Source organism: Temnothorax americanus, unplaced genomic scaffold (assembly GCF_048541705.1).
Source record: "Temnothorax americanus isolate GAGA-0224 unplaced genomic scaffold, ASM4854170v1 Scaffold50, whole genome shotgun sequence".
Lineage (NCBI taxonomy): Eukaryota > Metazoa > Arthropoda > Insecta > Hymenoptera > Formicidae > Temnothorax > Temnothorax americanus.
The window spans coordinates 114,341-134,305 of record NW_027509658.1 but is presented as its reverse complement, the minus strand read 5'-3'; the positions used below and the strand labels follow the sequence as shown (position 1 = coordinate 134,305).

General features: G+C 43.1%; 1 protein-coding gene across 1 annotated transcript in view; it reads left to right on the top strand.

Annotated features, from left to right (window-relative positions):
• Positions 1 to 19,965, top strand: part of Ush (Zinc finger protein ush) — a 185,365-nt gene that overhangs the window by 96,947 nt on the left and 68,453 nt on the right. The window lies entirely within an intron of this gene.

The window sequence follows — 19,965 nt, the reverse complement described above, 5'->3', positions numbered from 1 at the left end:
GAGTCGTCCCTGAATAGAGGTGGTCGCGCAACGCCACCGAGGGGATGTAGATACGCCATGCTCGGCGCGATTCGACGAACGGGATGCTCCTTTGTCTTTCGCTTCGTTTTCAAGCCCACCCTCTCTCTCTCTACCTTCCTCGCGTCCGCGTCCGGGCGCGACGGCGAGGCGGGAGGGCGGCCTCGACAAGCGCCTGATTCAGACAATTATTGTCGATTCGCGGCTGGGAAATCCATCCAGCCGACGCCAGCAGCTTTTTCTGTTGAGCCTGTGCAGTCGGAGCCGACGACTCGATTTCTCTCTTTTCACCCACCCAACCCTCCCGCTCTTAGTTCTCCACGAGAACACCCCCGGCCGGTCGTGTCTTTCTCGCGCCGCCCTATCGTCGTCGGGCCCTCCTCGTCGTCGTCCCGCCATTTTTAGAGTCGGAGAGGCTCGATAGTGCCGGGACTCGATCGTGCCGTCGCTGTATCCAGAGAATAAACTGAGAGGGGTGGAGGCTAAGGGGCGGCTTTTTACGTGAGGTATAATTGATCCTTGGACGCGTTGTGTCGTTTTGACTCGCGGTTCATTTTAAAGTAGAAAATTTTTTTATGTTGGAACACGCGCACAACGGAAAGAAAGAAAAGAGTAAAAGAGAGAGAATAAATATCAAAAATAACGTAAAAATAAAAATTAAATTAAATTAAAAAAGTGAAATAAAGCTTAGTGCGATATAAATGTGATTCGTAAAATTGTTTGATTGTAAATTAATGTTTTAAATAGCCTTTTAGATGATATTAAATTATTGGTCATTAGAAACAAATTATTTGTAGCAACATTCTAAAATTTAAAGATAAATACAAAAATTATTAAATAGTAATATATTTTTTATATATTTTCTCTTTTTCTTTTTTTTCTCACAAATAAATTTTAAATACTTACAAAAGAACGAGAACATTCTCAAATAAAAATAGAAAGACTTGAGGCGTTCAAAATCATGCGGGGCTAAATGCACGTGGCTATTGTCGTGGCTATTGTCGAGGCTATTATCTTCTAGTTAAAAGAGTGGCTCTTTGAAGAACCCTATCGAATCCTCGATGTCATTTGAGTTAGACTCTACAAAGGTGGGCGGAATGAGGAGGGGAAAGGTAGAGGGAAGGCAAGACGACGTCCTTAAAGCGATGCGAATTCGAGTCACGCGCTCTATCGGAAATTAGAGCCCTACCGGCTACACCCCTTGCACGCGCGGTTCTAAAGTTACGGGGTGGCGAATGAGTGTTCCTATCCTCGTCGAGTATGGCTCTTTTCCTTCGCGCTGTTATACGATCTGTTTCGCTGTCTCGTCGATCCCTCCTCTCGAAAACGACCTATCGACTCTACAGATATTACTTCAGTAATATCTAGTTGTAAAATATTAGATTACGAACGACGCGCTATATAAAATATATCTCATATTTAGAGCTACGTATATTGGTGGGCCAATCAACTACACATCTGAATTTAAAGTGATTAAAAGAAGATGAGCGACGAAGTGAAGTGAATAGTAATGATATACAGCTACGTTTATAGTTTTTAATTATCGTGTATTTTGTCCGTAGAGATGTATAGAAAATGTAATATTTTTATGTAGCTGTTAATTAATTATATTATTTAATATTGGTTATTATATTTTACATTAATTATACATTAATTGAAGTATAACACAATTTGTAAATTAAATTGTACATATAATATACACTAAGAGTTTAATTAACATTATAATATTTTTGTTACAAAAGAATCGTTATTTAATTTACAAATTATGAAAATCTCTCGAATGTACTAGACAGTTTATTTTATACTTCAGTGAATATACATAATTGATTTTAATTGTTTTGTATTTATACTAATGATGATAATTTTTTGTTGTTGCAGGTAAGTCGAAGACGCAGACGGTCTCATTACGCAATTATGTTATTATGTTGTTCTCGTGAGTATTTTTGCGATAGTAGGAGGAGAGTTGTGTTTAGTAATGTTATATTTAGTAATAATATCCCTTTATTAATATTATTACATTTTGCTATTTTCGTACACTGCTTAATTATATTAGTGATTATATTTTTCCAATTTTGTTATTATTTTTACTTTTTAAAGTAAAAAGTTAATTGCTGGAATTCATAATTATTCGAGAGAGAGAGAGAGAGAGAGAGAGAGAGAGAGAGAGAGAGAGAGAGAGACTATAATATTTGAAAAGTTTGTAAAATATTAAAATAAATGTTATTTATGAATATAATATAATGCATAAACTATTATTTCATTGTTATACAACAACTTACATTACGTACTAATTAATTAATATTATTACATAAAATAGTTATATCAAATTCATCTATGTGAATATAGTAAGTATATAATGTATAAATTATTACTTATTAATATACGTACATAGTTACTTAGGTATATTAATAATTAATTAATAGTTATATGTAAAAGAGTTAAATTTTCCACATATAGATGAAATCTATAGCAATTGAATGCCGTCTAATATTATTATATTATATGGATATATATTATCCAAGATCTCTTGTCGTTCTCTCTCGCGACGACTCATCGATGCCCCTCTCTCTCTCTCTCGCTCTCGCCCTGTTCTATTTTTTATCAAGACGAGGCGGGGCTCGTGATAGAGACTGACGGATGAATTTATGGCGTCGGTTCGCCGCCATTCATGCGGTTTCGCGCTTCTTCCCTCGCTCTCGTAACAGATCGCCCGAGCTGTCCGCCGCCTGTTCTCACCACCGATGATCGAACGCGTCTGCACCGCCGAGATTCCCTGTTCCACGTTGATAAGAACCGAGCGATTCCTTAAGACGGATTCTCCCGCGCCGCGAAACTACCTCCTTTCCCCTTCTCTCACCCTCTCGTCTCTATGATCGACCATATCGCAGATTCCGGCACGTGTGCTGGAAAAAGATTGAAACGCGATATCTGATTTCCCGGAAATAACGTAGCTCTTTATGAGAGATAGATTAGAGATCGCACAAGCACTTGGGATATTGTCAGTTTTAATACATTTTGATTTTTATTCAAAGATTGCTGTTTTCATTAATTTTTAAATATTAATAATCTTAATCGCGAAAAGGCGGAATAACGTCATACGTAACAATATACAGATCTTGATACTTGACACTTTTTTTACTTGAAAAATTTTTTACTTCGGTACATTGAGTTATCTTCGGTCTGATCTTTGATAGCTTTTTCCACTGCGAATCGATGACACCGCTATTAATACGTTCCGTGCCGTTTTTGTGCTTGCAATGTACTTTTAAGCCGCGTGTATAGCCGATAGTACACCGTGTAATAATATTAGGCCATGTGTTGTAATATTAGTCTGAATAGAAAATTCATGCGCGAGTCACCAATGGTACACGCTGAATTTTCCATTCAGACTGTGTCTAATATTTTGAATAGAAATTAGTTATTTAGAATAGTTGTATGCTATTATCGGTAATACACGTGGTTTGAATGAACAGTCGCGCAAACACGGCGTGGAATGGAAGTAGGGGAGACCGGGGCTCGTTGGCACTGTTTTCACAATTTCGGCATTTGAGTTTTTAAACAACCAATTATCATGATTAAACAGTACTAATATGATAGAGAGAATCTTTCTCTACATTTTCATGCCAGGAACGTTTGATTTCAGTCATTTGATTACAATAAATTACTGTTGTTCCTCAAAATAACATGTCGTATAGTAACAGAAACGTTTTTTTTAACTAATGATACGTCACTTTCATTTACTTCTCAAGCTGAAGAACATTGATATGATATTTTGAGAAACGCTCGAAAATTTATTTGCCACCTCTTGAATCAGAATTTTCTCTTTTTCTATTGTAATACTTGTTTGATTTAAATAAAACTTTGGGAAAAGTACTTAAGGCGAGTGCGGTCACCGCACCCTTGAATTTTCATCTTTACGCACGACTTGCACACCCTATTTTATGTTGCAAGTGCATGGAAAGTGGTCTATCATGCACGCGTAGCGTGCGTAATGGGCCACTTTCCATGCACGTGTTACATAAAGAGATATATTTTGTGATAACTTTTGTGATAACTTTTCCATTGTTTTTTTCGCTATAAATACATAAACGGAACGCATTACCAACTTGCCTCTTGTGCCAACGAGACCCGGTCTCCAGTGGGAAAAGCCATCAATGATCAGACCGAAAATAACTCGATGTATAAAAAAATTTCTTGATTCCGAGTGTAAAGTTTCGAGTATATCGTCATACATAATTGAGTACAGAGCGTGTTGATGTTTCTTTCGCTGCATCAATCACATTTTTTCCATAGATTAGTAATATTTGAAAAAATTAAAGCTTTAATTTATTTAAAGAATTTATGTATCTGCGGCACAAAGGAATTTCTTTATTTTAAAAAATCGACTTATTTCGTCCTATTGTCTTAAACGGCTATTCGCACCTTTTTTGCTAGCATTGTTGTCTCGTTCCACGACTATATCGATGCGATCAGACTTCGGATTCCAGGCTGATCTATTTTAATAAGTGGGTTATTCGCGCTCGCGCTCGTGCTCACGTATATGTCCGTATCGCGGCTTTTCAAGCGGAAAGGCAGAACTCGCGCGCCCGCGCCGCTTCGCGACGAGACGCGCGGCCGAGTTTCGATCCGGAGGATCGTTCTCTCGCGAAAGCGCATTATCTATATAAAGCGCTGGGTATATCTCGACGAATCCATCGCGTACTCGTGATGCATTTCTCATCGCTGCGATCCCGTATTCGTGCAGCTGCAACCGAAGTCGCGCGAAGATACTTAATCGCTTCTCGGATTCCGCCCGAATATATTAAGACACGTTACGAACGTACAGATATCAAAGAGTAGATAAATGCTTATGAAGATACATTCACGCAAAAATATATCTTATATCTCAGTTATTAAACTAAATTAAAAATATTTAAAATTAAAGAGAGAGTTTATAAAAGAGAGAAAAAAAATACACAGATAATATTGATGATTTTTAACCAAAATGCTCGACAGAGAAATAATTGGAGACACTTGAGAAGAGATACCAAAATTACGAGAAATTCTATGTATTTGAAAGTCCTAAAAATATCTCCGCGCAGAAATTCGAAGAGCGACGATAAGAACGAGGCGTTTGCGGCTTTTATTTCTCGACGGGTAGCCCGGTGCCGCGATCGTCACTACCCCGCCCGTTCCACAATCGCGGCGGGGTTGGTCTCTCGCATCGCGCGACGACTTCCGGCGGACGAAAAGGCGAGCGGCGCTCGCCGATATCACACCTCGTAGACACTTTCATACAAAACGCCCTGATAACGCCAAGTTCTACGCCTCCGGCGGCCCCTCGCGTGTACCCGCTCTCTTTCCCTCGCCTCTTCCCACACCTCCTTCGGGGTGCTCCGGAATCAATGAATTCGAACATGATAATGCGAACTTCTGCCGGCGAGAGCAGCCGGGGTCGTCGACGACTAATCGGCTCCTCGACAGTGGAAGGGTGGATATACGATACGTCCCGGGCTACCCATTGATTCTTGCGATTTGGGGATGTTTAGGAGTGAATTACGAGTTCTGTTTCTCGCTAATAGAGTCTAAGAATTTATATATAATTATATTTTCACGAAATAATAACAATCATAACGATAATAATAATCTTAAATGTTACAATGAAATAAAATATACAAGTAATATTGCAAGGATAATAAATAGATTATAAAGATAATAGATTTTTTATACTTTTAATTGGAACTTGTCTTTAGAGCTTTTCAACATTCCTCTAAAAATTTTTGCGGTCGATCTTTGAGGTAGAACACCAAATTAAAGTCCGCTCGGGATTGAACGCGGAGACATACAGCGAAGATCTAAGACGCGAGGACGCGTGTCTCCTTATATGTCCAGCTCTTTTTCTATCTTTCTCTTCCGCCCCCCTTCCCTCTTCTCTCACTGCACTGCGGGTCGAGATAGCGCATTTTGCGATGATGCATCAGTCGCATCGGGAATAGAAACGAGGAAAAACAACAATTGCGAGACTTCGTTCCTCCAGATGCACGAATACGATCATTACACGAGGTCCACGGCGACGGAACGGAGGGGCGGATAGGAGGGAGAGCGACAGGGTGGGCGGGGGGAGGAGCAGGCGGACGACGAAGGATCCGTGAGGTAGAAGGGGGTGGGAAGGGGGTCGAGGGTGAGTTTGACAGATCTTCATAAAGGCACACACAACTGTGCCGCGGCGATAAGGGAATCGGGAGCAGGCATCTCGCCATCCACCCCCTCCCCTCCCTTCCCGCCCCGCCGCCGCCCCTCCTCTCGCCCCCTGTCTCTCCAGCAGCCCGCTCGTAGTACACCCCGTCGTCCACCCTCGAACCTCCTCCCTTCCCCCCGTTCTGTAGGGAGAGGGGATGGAACCCGGGCACTCAGTCAGTGCGCTGCTATCATTTTTCCACACGAGTGGGCGGCGGTGTCGGTGGTCCCCGGCTTTGGTACTACGGTGCTCCTGCTGTATTTTCTATCCCTCACCCTCTCGCACTCCTCCGTGATTCTGTTCCTCCGTTTCTCTCTCTACTCCCGCGGCGTTTCTCGGATACGTTCGAGAGAAAAGGGCCACCACCTTTCGTAGGACGCGAGTATTTCTCTTTGATCTGAAGACGATCTTTTTCAGGGAGATTTCAAGGGGGAGATACGTATCCAGCTTAATTGAGCAGCTATTTAGTATCAAAAACTCACCCTTAACTCGTGTAAAAAGGTGTTCTTTTATTTTCCTTTTCTCTTCGATCCGTAAAGAAAATACCGTTTAGTGAGACTTTAGGAGAAGATAATTATCTAGTTTACTTATCATATCTAATTTAATCATAAAGTTTAATATTGTAGATTAATCCTTAATCAAGTTAAATTTTCTTTCTTTCTTCTTATATTATTTAATGTGATTTACAAATGTGTTACGAAAGAGATTCGAGTATCGTCTTTTACATTATGGAGACGATTTTTATACTACTTTCTACGCGATATCTGGCTTTATTGTGAAAACATCTGATATTATCGATTAACCTTCGGGGATGTCGAAATGTGTGCGAGCATCGATCAGATTTTTGTTTCTTCTACTTTTATCGTTTTATTTCTCCTACTTGAACGTTATTTACGAGCTCTTATCGTACTTTGAGCTGATAGCATTAGCCTTCGTTCGCATACTCGTACAACGTATTAATAAACAGTTTTATAAATATCCGTACTTTTTGCGCGAAACAGTCTCGCGTGAAAATCGAGCATTTAAATATTCAGTCAAGTAAGAATATTTAACAAGTAACATTGATCGCGCGAATCCCGAGAGGTACATCTTGTTACGAGTGACGAATATCCGCAGTTTTCCCGAGAAATAAAAAGTTTAGATATTTCCGGCAATTTTCCGCTCGCGAAAAAGACATCCGAGAGACGCAACCCTCCCGAGCTGATCGCAGGGCAACAGGACGAGGCGGGCGGGAGACCGGGTGGACTAAAAATAACATCGACTTCTAGGTGGGAATGATTCGGTATCTCCACGACGTCACGGGGCTCTGAAATATGAGAGATACGATGAACCTCGTCTCCCTTTCCCCCTCCTCCGTTCCCCACCGTCATCTCGTTCCCCGATGGTGCATTAGCGCTAATCTCCGCTCTTTAGTCCTCCCTTTATCTTTTCTGCCCGCGTCTCCTCTCGTCTTCCCGTCTTCCTTCCCCCCCTCCCCCCACTCATCTCTCCTCCCGCCCTGCCTTTCTCGAAGAATATCCTCTCGCTCTCTCTCCCGCCCTCCCCCGATCCTCGTTCCGGAGGATACTTGGAACGAGCGAGAAGGAGCTGCGGGGGAACGGAGGAGCAAAGTATACCTGGGCCTCTTGGACGACCTTATCGGCGCGATCTAATCGGGCCGATCCGTTATTCGGTGGCCACGGTGTGCATACGTGTGTGTACGCGCCCGTATGTTTTTGTGCCCCGTGTCGGAGTTTTGACACCCAGTATCTCATTAGGGATCGTGAAGCTCGCCGGTCCAAGACGGATTAACCCTTATCTGGCCGGGGCCACCAGATGCTTTCGTTCCGATTAAAAAGGAAATGGAAACAAGCGGATCTGGTTTTTGTCCGTCATATCTCGCCAACGTGGCGATATAATTTGAGATTATTCCGTTACACCATACATTTGGTTGGCGGTCGTAATAATCATAAAATATATAGATGATGAAATTCGAATCACTTTCTTTTGCAATAATATTAAAGTTAGTGAAGCAATGAGGATAATAATAATGCATCAGGTAAGAGACAGAAGGTACTATTATTATCTGTAAGTATTAAGTAACTTGCGAATTGCTTTGATTGATAAGTACACGGAGAGAATTTTCTCTTAAAATTTACCCTGAAATCATGGTAGTTGTGGGACAACATGTACCACCAAGAATTTTATGCGAGCTATTCTGATTAAAATATATCTGTCACAATAAAAAATATTAATATCTATTACATTAAAATATAAAATATGTTTGATTAATTTTATTAAAATATATATCTAGAAAATTTCAATAATTTTTCAAAATTTACCTTTTATCACGTTGTTTGTAAAATGTCTTTTGTATATTTTAAAAATTCCTTGGTTGCCAAATTATCCCAAGTTTGTAGTGAATTTAAGGGTAAAATACGAGGTAAAATATAACAAAAAATTCTCTCATTTATCAAAATGTGTGAGCTCTACTTCTATTAATTTTTTAAATAAGAGAACAATAAAACAAATAATGTCATTACGGGTTGATATCGTAAGAAAAGATCGAGAGCCCAAATCGATCCCTTATCAAAACTCGATGACGTATCCACCTGAAACGCGATGAAACAATCGCTATCAACTCCCAAACGACTGTTCCTTCCCATTTTTCACGCGGCGGAGATTAATTGGTACACAAAGACACAGATGTGTGAACGGACGGGTGGGAATATAAATGTGCAGCACGCGGTGTTCGACCGCAAACGTAGGACGAAGGTTGGGGGGGGGGGCAGAGAGGTGTTGGTGGACCGGTTGCCTCCAGAGGGTGAAAGAGAGGGAAAGAGGGTGGGAAAGAGAGGGAAATCGGGCAACCAACGTCAGCAGCCAATTCGCGGTGCCGTGATAACATCGTTGAGCATTTTTTCCAGTGAACGTTGGCGGACAAATAAAAAAGAAAAAAATAGAAAACGACAATCGAGGGCGAGGGGGGCCGGCCGCTAAAAGGTCCGCGCTCGAACTTTTCGACAATAACCGGAGGGTTATTGAATTTTTATTGGCGACCGACGAGTCAATTTGTGCGCGATCGCAGCCTCGCGCCCGTTCTCGCTTCTTCCCTGATCGGCAGTTCGACAGTTCATTTAAAAGCGATTCTCTCTCATTGATGCGCCGTCGTCGTCAAACTCCCGCTTTTCTGAAACGCTTCCGGTGCCGAGTCCCCCAGACAAGAGTTTTCTCGCGAGAAGACTCACGATCGCGTCACTTCCGACCGGGCTGAAGGCGGCGAATTTGCGCGATCGGTTTCGACGATTGTCTCCTTGATAAATTGTCCGAGATGACGATGAACCTCTCGAAGTGAAATCGAGCGCATCGAATGCGCATTTAGTGCGCAAATCTATTCTGTTGATCTCTACGATAAATCTTCTATAAGCGAATTAAGTTCAATTTTATTTTATAGTACGTCATTTTATATATAAACAATTTAATTTGAGTAAGAAAACTGTAAAATAAAGAACTATGATTACATTATTGCGTTTGATGTCAAGAAATTAAAAATATATGAGAACAATTATTAATTGTTAACCGCTCAAAATCGTTAGTAATACCTCTGAAAAAGATATAAAATACATATTTCCTTTTATTTTGCGTTCTGTTAAATTGGACTTGAAATAATACGATACAATTGAAAGCCCAAGATTTATTTTAATTAATAAGCAATTAAACGACGAAGGAAATTCGTGACGATCTCATTTTAATCTGATTTTTTTGTCGCCATGCAGCGCTCGGCCTATCTCGGCCGTATTCCTTCAACCGCGGGCTCATTCGGAATCGCCGATCGCTGGACGGCGTATGAATTGGCTTTAAACGCGAAATGTCCTAACGGGAGAAATCTCGACGGCGTCTGTCGATGGCTCGGTGTCTACGTCGCGCGAGACGGTCCTTCAATAAGTTTGAAAAAAAAATTAGTCTACTGTCAGTCAGGAATGGAAATGGGATTTTATTTCCACGCACCGGCGACTCCTTCCGCCAATTGGCCGATCGATATCTCGCGGATTGAGTCGACTCGACGAGGCGAGGCTCGCTGCGAGAGATCGAGCTTACCGGCCCCGTAATTGATCACGAATTTATCAGCGTCTAACTCGAAAGGGGAGATGTCTCTGTCTTTCTCTTTCTTTCTCTTTCTTTTTCTCTCTCTCTCCGTTCGAAAGTCAATCGTTCGATTTCGACGCACAAGCGCCGCACGTGGCGCGCACTTGGGATAAAAATAAAAATCCTCGTCTCGATTTATGACGGCTGATATAATAATGAATGCAGCGCAAGGGAGTAACTTTGCACAATAGCGCTTTTTTAAATCGTGTTAGCGTCGATTGAAGACTGCAATTGAGAAGAATGAAAGTTGCACGTGTGTGAAACGCAAGCGCCACGAATTATTATTCATAAAGCGCAACGGTAATTACGTTAAGTATATTTCACCGTGATAATTACGAGGGCTGGGCAAATTATTCAGTGGTAGCTCGATAATAATTTATTTGGTAAACATATGACACTATGTATGACGCATATAATAAAATGACGGAAGTTAAATTTATATTGGATTACAATAACATAATAATAATAATAATAATTTTCTCTAATAACAACAATCTAATTATTCTGTTCTCCATTAAGGTTTAATTCTATGACAAAACGAGAAAAATAATTTCGAATATATATTTTCGCTCTTCAAATCGCTAATCATCGCAACAGCGACGCAACGTGCTAAAGGAGTCCTCGAGAATATGCTCGCGATAGCGTTCGCCAGCGCGTAATCAGATCCACGTGCGTGCCCCGTGTCATCTCGAGCAGCGGTATATCGATATATCCTCGGTGTCAAAAGGCGGCCAGCATCAGCGCTCGGGGTCTTGCGGGTCTCCCCTCTTTCAAGGCCCACCTCTCGTTCACGTCCTCAAGACGTCCTGCCACGTGTTCGAGCCCGCCTTCGCTATATCCTTTCGGGGATGGATAAACGACCGGAACACACGTGTGGCCCGAAACCCGGGTAAATGGGAAACGCGTTCGCGCGCGTTACCTCGACAGGCAGGCAGGCTTCGCACCTGTCGTCATCACCGCCGGACACGTGTCCGCGGGAGGGTGCAGCCCGCATTTAACGCGCGGGATGCGCGATCGATCGACCGGCATCTTCCGTCGCTCGCCCTTGCACTTCCGGCTATTGTCTCGATTTCAGAACTGAGCCCTTAACTCTACAATTTTACGAAGCAATTTTGCAGCCACGGTTTCTCAAGAATTAAACTATTAAAAGCATAATTGTACTTTCAGAATTATGGCAGAAATAACCACAATATTATTAGAATTAAAACATACATATATATGCAGTTATTATTAATGGAATTAAGAATGAATTTATGACATAATTTGTACTATTTAAGTTTGTCTTAAGATTGATTAATTAATTTTTTTGGAAAAAGAATAGAAACCAATTCTTTTCTATTCTATTCTTTTTACAATTAATAGAACAATTACTTCATGGAATACACAAATACTTCACAGAATAATTATAACGGTTTAATAATTCATACTATTTTGATATTGTAATGATTGTTATGATGCATAATTATTTTATTATTGCAATATTATAGCAGCAATATATTAATATCAAAATATAAATTATAATATCAAATATAATGGCGCATACGTAATATACATATATAGTATTAATCATAACATCTAATATTATATTCACATATCAATATTTATATTTAAATTGACAAGATAAACCGCGGTCATTCATCCTCCGTAGTGATGTCACTTCCTAAGTATTTCTCGGATTTTTATCTTCTGGTCCTACGCGCGACTTTTGAAGGAAGCTGTAACGAGGAAACGACCGAGCGACGCGCTTGTCCACGTTAATGGCTTAATGGCGAATCGATGTTCGGGTCAAATACCGGTCGTGTTGTGCGTACGTCGCAAATACGCCGATTACACAGTCCCTCGACTAGCCCCCAGACTAGTATCGCGAAACGGCGCCGATAAGGGAGCCTTATCTTATCACGCGAACACGTTCCCTTCGCTCCCTTCCCCCCCTCTCGTACATTGTCTTCTTCTTCTTCTTCTTCTTCGTTTCTTTTCCTTCTTCGTCTTCGTCCACGGGATCTGTCTGCAAACGGATGAACAGTGCGTCTGTTTACTCGCGAATGCCAAGGCCGAATTATCTATTAAACGACTGGCGGAAATCGCGTCAACTCGGCACCTCATTATTTTTTTTCGAGGCTGAAAGACTTATAAAAGATAGATATACGTAAAGACGTGAGACAAGAGATGCCAGAATTAAAGGTTATTAAAATAAATTTAAGAAAAGCGCGATTCAAGATGAAAAGTGATTTATCTGAAGATACGCGTTCGATCTTCGTGTGCATTGATCGCTCGAGTCGAATTTGCAGCGCCGGTTTGACGACAACATGACGGCGAAATCGTTATAGATCGGCGAAGGGCGGTGAAAAAAAACTGCAGTTCGTGGGCGGGAGAAAGGAGGGCTGAGTTTTGTCGGAGACCATTGTCCGGCCCGTCAGGGATGAAAAGCCCCGGAGATAGGAAGCGGCAGCCCTCAAGGGGTGATCGACGATTTGTCAAAGTCCTCCTCCAAAGTGACGCTACACCGTCTTCGTGTCCAAGGACCCTCGCAGACCCGCAAAAACCGACACGTCTTCCGCCACGGGTAATAAATACTTCCGGAAATGTTCTTACGAATTATCTAGCGTGCCGCTTTTTGCCCGATTCTACGGTGAACTTCGGTTCCTCCGCCTTTTAAATTCACGTAAACCGCGCTCTCGGTTGACATAACGTGAGATAAAACGACGATTGATAACAACTGTCTATATGATTCGGATAAGGTAATATAGTTTTTACCACGAAAACAGAACGTGATATCGACGTGTTTATTTTAATCATTGACAATTTTGCACATTCCAAAATCTTGACGATTGATCTTAATAATTCTATTTAAAAATAATAAATTTAATAATTATTTTACTATTTTACTAAATAATAAATTTCTACACATTTTTTAAGTATTAAAAATTGACGCAAAAATTCTTCGATGAGGGTACGAAATCGCATCTAAGAAATCTCCATTCATATTCTACAACAAAATTGTGAAATTTCTTTAGTGTGAGAATGATTAAATCCTTTAATATAAAAATCTCCGACGCTCATAAATCCTCATTAATAAACGCGAGCGAGATTTGTTCCCGGGCAAACACCCCCCGAAAACAGGTCAGCCTGACGTTGAAGAGCTTGAAGGTCCCGCGGCAATATCACTCCCCCTCCGCGTCCTTCCCACGGCCCACAATTACGCGACTGTTTCCGAGCGACGGGTGGCTCTCGCGCGATGCACTCGCGTTACACTTCGTCGTTGTCCTTTCGCGAGGGGGAGGGCGGGGAGGGGGGCAACTCGCCCCGTTCCCCGGGCGGTGAAAAAGCGGCGGACACTTTTTATCGTCGCTTGCAATTACGATTAGCCCGCCAGGGGTGGTAGCCGGTGATGCCGGGGGAGGGAGGAAACGGCGAAGGGGGACGAGGGGGGGGGTTGGCACGATTAGGGCGCCTCGTCAAAAACCGCCCCGCGGAACAAATGGCCGCTTATCCTCCCACCTCCGGCTGGTGCATATTCCCCTCAAGAGCGGCGGATCTCGCGGACGAGAGAAGGCTCGAAAGGGGGGAGGAAGGCGGGTGGCGGGAGGGGGGGAGGTCGGAGGTAGAGAAAGCTCGGCTCGAGGGGTGGCACAGATTACACAAATGAGAAATGACCATCAGGCTATCGGTGGAGGACTTCGGTGCCGTCGCTACTCCTGCTCGGGGTTTTGCGGCATCTGCGCGCGACGTGGATATATACACGTGCGCGCACGCACACACACGTACACACAGATACACGCAGCACCCACACCGACGCCGGACGTCGGCGTCGGAGAGCGGCACGGAGGGTTGTGGGAGAGAGCGAGAGAGAAAGAGGACAGGAGGAAGAGTATAGAGCTTCCGGCGGCGCGAGCTTTTTAGATACGCCGCCGATTGCGGCGGTATCTTGCTCGCGGTAGCGCCGCCACCGCCGCCACTGCCGCCGCGGTGCGTATAATTTATTTTCCCGATAACGTATACGCCGGGGTTGAGCAGCGTCTCGTCGTAAGGTCCGCGTCGAACCTTCCCGAGACGGCGCGCATCACGACTTTCCTGATGCGCGCGGCCTGGGGAGCCGAAAGTCTCCGGTCTCCGCGCGTTACGCCACTCAATCCATTTGATATCTGACACGTGTAAATGTATAAACAATTTTCGTATCTCGGTTAATTTAATTTTGTCGGTATCTAACCCGTGGCGACAAGAGACTCGCTGAAATCGTGTAACGTGGTTGCGATAATATATAGACTTTATTGAGAACGTATGAAATTCAAAGTCAGATGACTGCGTTTAGCGCTATAAATATATCGAGTACAGTTGCTGTATCTGCGATCGCCTTCACGTGGAATACCGCAGCATCCGCTCTGGACCGACCAGCGCGTGCCCTCTCTCCAGTTTCTAAAAAAAATCAGTGTTGGTCACTGCGTAGGGCTTCCGAGCATCAATCGGGTATCCGTCCATCTTCCCGGGCAGATGAGAGAACGAGGCCGATAAAGAACGGGGAGCGGGGGGGGGGAGGAAGGGACCGAGCCATCTCTCGCGTCGTCTAGACTCGAAGAGCCGTTCCTGGATTTTCTCCCCCGGGACCTTCGCGTTCCCGAGCGAGGGAGCGAAAGGGAGAGAGGCCGCCCGAGAGAGAGAAAGAGAGAGAATGGACGAGACAGTGAGACCACTGTGTGTTGGATCCGTTTCCCCTTCCCCGCCGTTGCCGGAGGATCTTAACGAATAAGATAACACGGCGCCAGGGAGTTCCTCTCTTCTTCTCCTCTCCGTCTCTGTCTCTCCCCTCGCCGTACCTCGTACTCGCCTCTCTCTTCTCCTTTCCCTCTATTAGGTACTCGAAGAGGCCAACGGTCACCGACACTACAGCGATGATCCATCCTGGCTGTCCTCTCGACGTTCTCTCCTCGCGATTACGTGGAATCTCGCCGTTGTCGTTTCCGCCCGCGCGCTTTTTCATGCCCTGTCTGTCGCTCCGTCGAGAGATCGCGCACGCGTCCTCTCTCCGATCGACCGACTCCGTTTTACGAGGAAATTGATCGCTGCGCGAAGTGAAGAAAAGTGGGATATTTAAATTAGTCGTCTGACGTTATTCGCGGAAATCAAGCGGAACGATCCGCAGCCGCGAAAAAGGTTCCTCGATCGAAAGGATTGAATATATTACAAATGGAGGAAAAGAATTCTCTCTTCTTATTAATTTACGTAAGTGGGAAAGAGATCCCTTGATCTTTAATGTATATACGATTAAAAAACTGAATTAAATATATATAGAATTAAAATGGAATTTCCTTGTTTCGTAATTGCGGGAGGCATCCTTAAATTAAATTGACAGAGAGTTAAGTTGCAAAGGAACAGCTTCAATTGAGATGATTTCTCGCAATGATTTCGTGGCGTGTAGCCTAATTGAAACCGTTCATACTTAGGGTTATTGATCCCCTGCGCGTATCAACGGGATCGTTCTCCTCGCCCGGCGTCTCCGGGGGATTCCGCGTAATCGGCGTCGGTCGCTCCTCGCCCGGATAAACGACTCCGATATACCCCGCGAACGAGAACAACCCGCTGATGACAGTCCGCGCGAGAGGACGAAGAAATTCGGCGGAAGAATTTTTCTTGCCTTCCGAGTCCCAGTCGAATCGAGTTTTTCTCCTCGCGAGCGCCTCCGATCGAGCGAGCCTGTATCCGCTTTAATATAGAATGCCATCAATGATTTAAATGGCGCAGCTACTATATTTTTTGTGTAGTCTCACGGACGTCTTAATTCGAACAGCCGCTCGTTTCAGCGACACTCGACGAATTAATTACCAATAGTTATGCGACGTAATTGCACTGCTTAATTCAAATCTTTCTTTTTTTTTTTTAACTCGAACGCGGCTCTTCGAGTCACGACATGTGTCCCGCCGCGTCCTTTCTTTCTCCTCGCTCCTCGTCTTCGAGGCGGGACACGTCGGTGGACCGGACTTTCTGGTCGCTTTGCGACTTGTCGCGCGAAAACTCGTTTGCGCGAATCCCGATGTTAATCTGCGCGTATTTAATACGCGCCCAACATCGATATCGAATAACGGATAGATGGATCTGATAGGCGACGCAGAAAATACAAGTTCGACTGGTTCTCTCTTTCTCCCTCTCGTCGAATATCGCGTAAAGCTGACGCGAATAATTTATTAGCAGGTAATTACCGATTGCGACGTCGATAACGGCGGGGCACGTTGTTTCGCAACGGTTCCTTAGAGACGCGTGACGCAACCGACATTACGCAGCCGAATAACGTTGTACGTTGTACGTACGCTGAAACGTGCGTAAATCGGCGGCGGTAGCCGCGGCTTGCAAAACCTCGCGAAAAATCCGCGCACCGCGGCGCGGACTGATAAACGCGCGCGTGCAATAAGCCGTATAACTAATATCTGCCCTGAGAGAACCATCCGTGAAAATGCAAGTAACGAAGTTCCCCGCGGAAAAATCAGAAATATATTTTTGCGGAGAGCTTTTACGTAATACAGTTTGGTGCAAGTTTATGACGACGAATTGTATAGAAGAGGAAGAGTAAACGTCCTTCTAGATATGTAATTATGGAATTAGGATGTGCGCGTAAAAGCGTACAGGTATATATTAGTCGAAGCTTAATTAAGACTGCCCGAGCTACTGCACACTGAACCTAGAAAAAAAGTTTATTTTCATCGCAAATTACCATCGTCGATTATTATCATCAAGGTCATACTTGAGATTGCATATTGAATTAATGTAGAATAAACTGCTGCGCGTAGATGCATAACTTCAGTTTTTACTTTAATTTATATGTTTGAGTATCAGAGCGAATCTCGAAAGGAAAGAAATATACGTTAACAATTATTTATCATTAATCAACCAGCGTCATTATCGTCGTTATTACAGTTAATGTAATTTAATTTATTAATTTATACCGTTAATATATTAGTTATCATAATTACATTATAATATTACGTTGAATATACATCTTCAACGTAATATAATATAATTATAAATAAATGTGTAATATGTGTATATAAATAAAATTAATAAATTTTGTTAATACAGATACGCTCATGCGATTTGACAGATTTATATTATTTTGAAAATATTATTAGTACAATTATTATTCATTTTCACACTTCAGTTGATGCATATATAAAGACACATTTTTCTTGTCGATCTCGGAAACTCGTAAACGGCTATTTCCACGCCACATTTCTTAAGACTACACATCAGGTGGCCTGCAAGCTGTCCGCGGTTGTGCCTTTCCCTCGGAAAGAAAAGCCGCCCGCAAGAATGGATGCATTAATGTTCGAGTGGATTATACAAATGCACGTGTTACTTTTGCATTCGTATAACGCACGCAACGTCGCGTCGCCGGAGTTCAGTAGTTAACGACGTGTGAATATTTATGGCACTGTCAGCACTCGTTTCCGTCATCGTACCTCGATTCGAGCGCGCCGCCGTCGCGCCGCGTCGCTGCTTTTATCGAACCAACTGAACTCGCTCTCTCGTCTCTACCCGGTGCGAATAAAGTCAAGTCGCGTTGTTGTACGTTGCGTTGTACGCTGCTGCGTCCCGTTGTGTGCCGGCGCGGCGTCGTCGGCCGTTGCACCTCGTGCATTTTTCGCCGGCAGGAACATATAAACAATAATGCGTTACGGAATAATAGGCGGACTTAAAATAACGAGCGCGCGACGCGCGAAGCGGTAAACGCGATAAAATATACGCGCGGTACAATTAATCAGCATCCGAAGAAACTCTCCGCTCTGTACGTATATAGAACAATAATCTTACCGCGTATAGACTATCAGGATTGAGATCGCGTTACGCGTGAGGTAGTTGAGAATTAGCACAAACACCAGCTGACGAAAGAAAAATCGAAATAGGACGTGCGCGTGATAAATACATTATTGTTGCAGAAATCCTTATGTGCTCTGTGTGTATATATACTTATTTTATATCTCTCGAACGCGTATATTGGTTCTTCCAAGTTCCGAGATCGCAGATCAAAGCCTGAGTTAAGCGCGGAAACGGTATCGTCTCGACATGAACCGGAGGCAGGAAAGAGAAAGACAAGGAGAAACGAAAGAAAGAAAGGTAAAAAAAAAGAGCAGAAAACGTTCGCGGCGCGCGATACCGCATCGACGTGCGGAGACAAAGAACACGCTTACTAGATATAAACGGTTCCCTACGTGTCTCACGCCCTGGCCTTATCGTTATCGCTCCGTTACTCATGGAGAGCCGGAGTGCGCGCGCGCGCGCATTGCTACGGGAGTAGGTATCGCGAGCTGCGCGGCGGTTATCGTTATCCGTTATCGTCGCGCGTTATCAGCGAAGTTCGAGCCTGGCACCGAGAGGGGAGCGCGCGGCGACAGGGGTGCCGCTTCCACCGCCGGAAAACTAACGTGATATCGCGGTCTCGCCAAGGTCCGATGAGAAGCAGCCGAATTCAGCCGAGTCAATCTTTCAAAATATATATATTCATGAAGAAGATAAATATAGTAAACATAATTGACTTATTTTACAAGAATTATTCTTAGTTTTTGCTGCGTCTAACGCGAGATGATAAAACAGGCGAAAATTATTTTACTCGGCCAGTAACCAAAGCCTACATTCCTTAACTGTTTTTATTCCATCTAAGATAGTATTGATATTTTGTACAGTTAAAGCGTGTTATCAGGATTTTAGTTCGGAAAGAAAAAAATAACATTGCGAAGAAACAAATTGATAAAATTCTCATTATTTCATTTTTAATCTTTCTAAGAAAGCCATCGCGTGCGATTCGCGCGAGTGAAATGACTTGATACTGATGTCAGCGATTATTCTCGGGAATAATTGATGAATCACCGAGTTTCTCCTTCTTCGAGAGCGCGAGCCCCGCGGAATTGCCGTCTTCCGGTGTGTGTACCCGGTGGGTCAACAATGAAGAAGATGACGAAGTGAAGCGAGGAGAAGAAAATAGGCGTCGAGGGCGTGAGAGAGCGAGAGAGCGAGAGAAAGAGACAAGAACGACTGTCGAATGTTTACTTGGTACTTATCGTGCGGTAACAGAACTCTCTAAATTTTTTCGAGTGAAATATCACTCTAATCGAGTGAAAATTCACTTAAGCAAAGAGTGAAAATGGAACATATCTTATCGAGTGAATATTGACTCGGTATGTTGAGTGAATTAGATCACTCGTGCGCTCGAGCGAAATATGACTCGTGTATTTGAGTGAACTTGCACTCCATTGCAGAGTGCCTTCTTCAGGTCTAATTTTGGTGTTCGCTTGTTCTTAGAGTGAAATTTTGCTCTTATTCGAGTGTGCAACATCGAGTGATTTTTTACAGTAATTCACTCCCTCACTAGAGTGAAGCAAACCCAGCAAACATGTAACGTACAGGTTAGTTGTAATTTCATACTCAATAATATAAATGCAATATAACACATGTATTATATTGCATTTATATTGTTGAGTAGGAAATTACAACTATAACCTGTACGTTACATGTTGCGTTATGCATTGTATTTGCTAAGAAAGCTAGAAAAAATTATCTAAAAATTTGTTTCCTAAAAAAATAAGCAGAAAAGCATTATAAAAAAATTTTAATGTAATCAAATT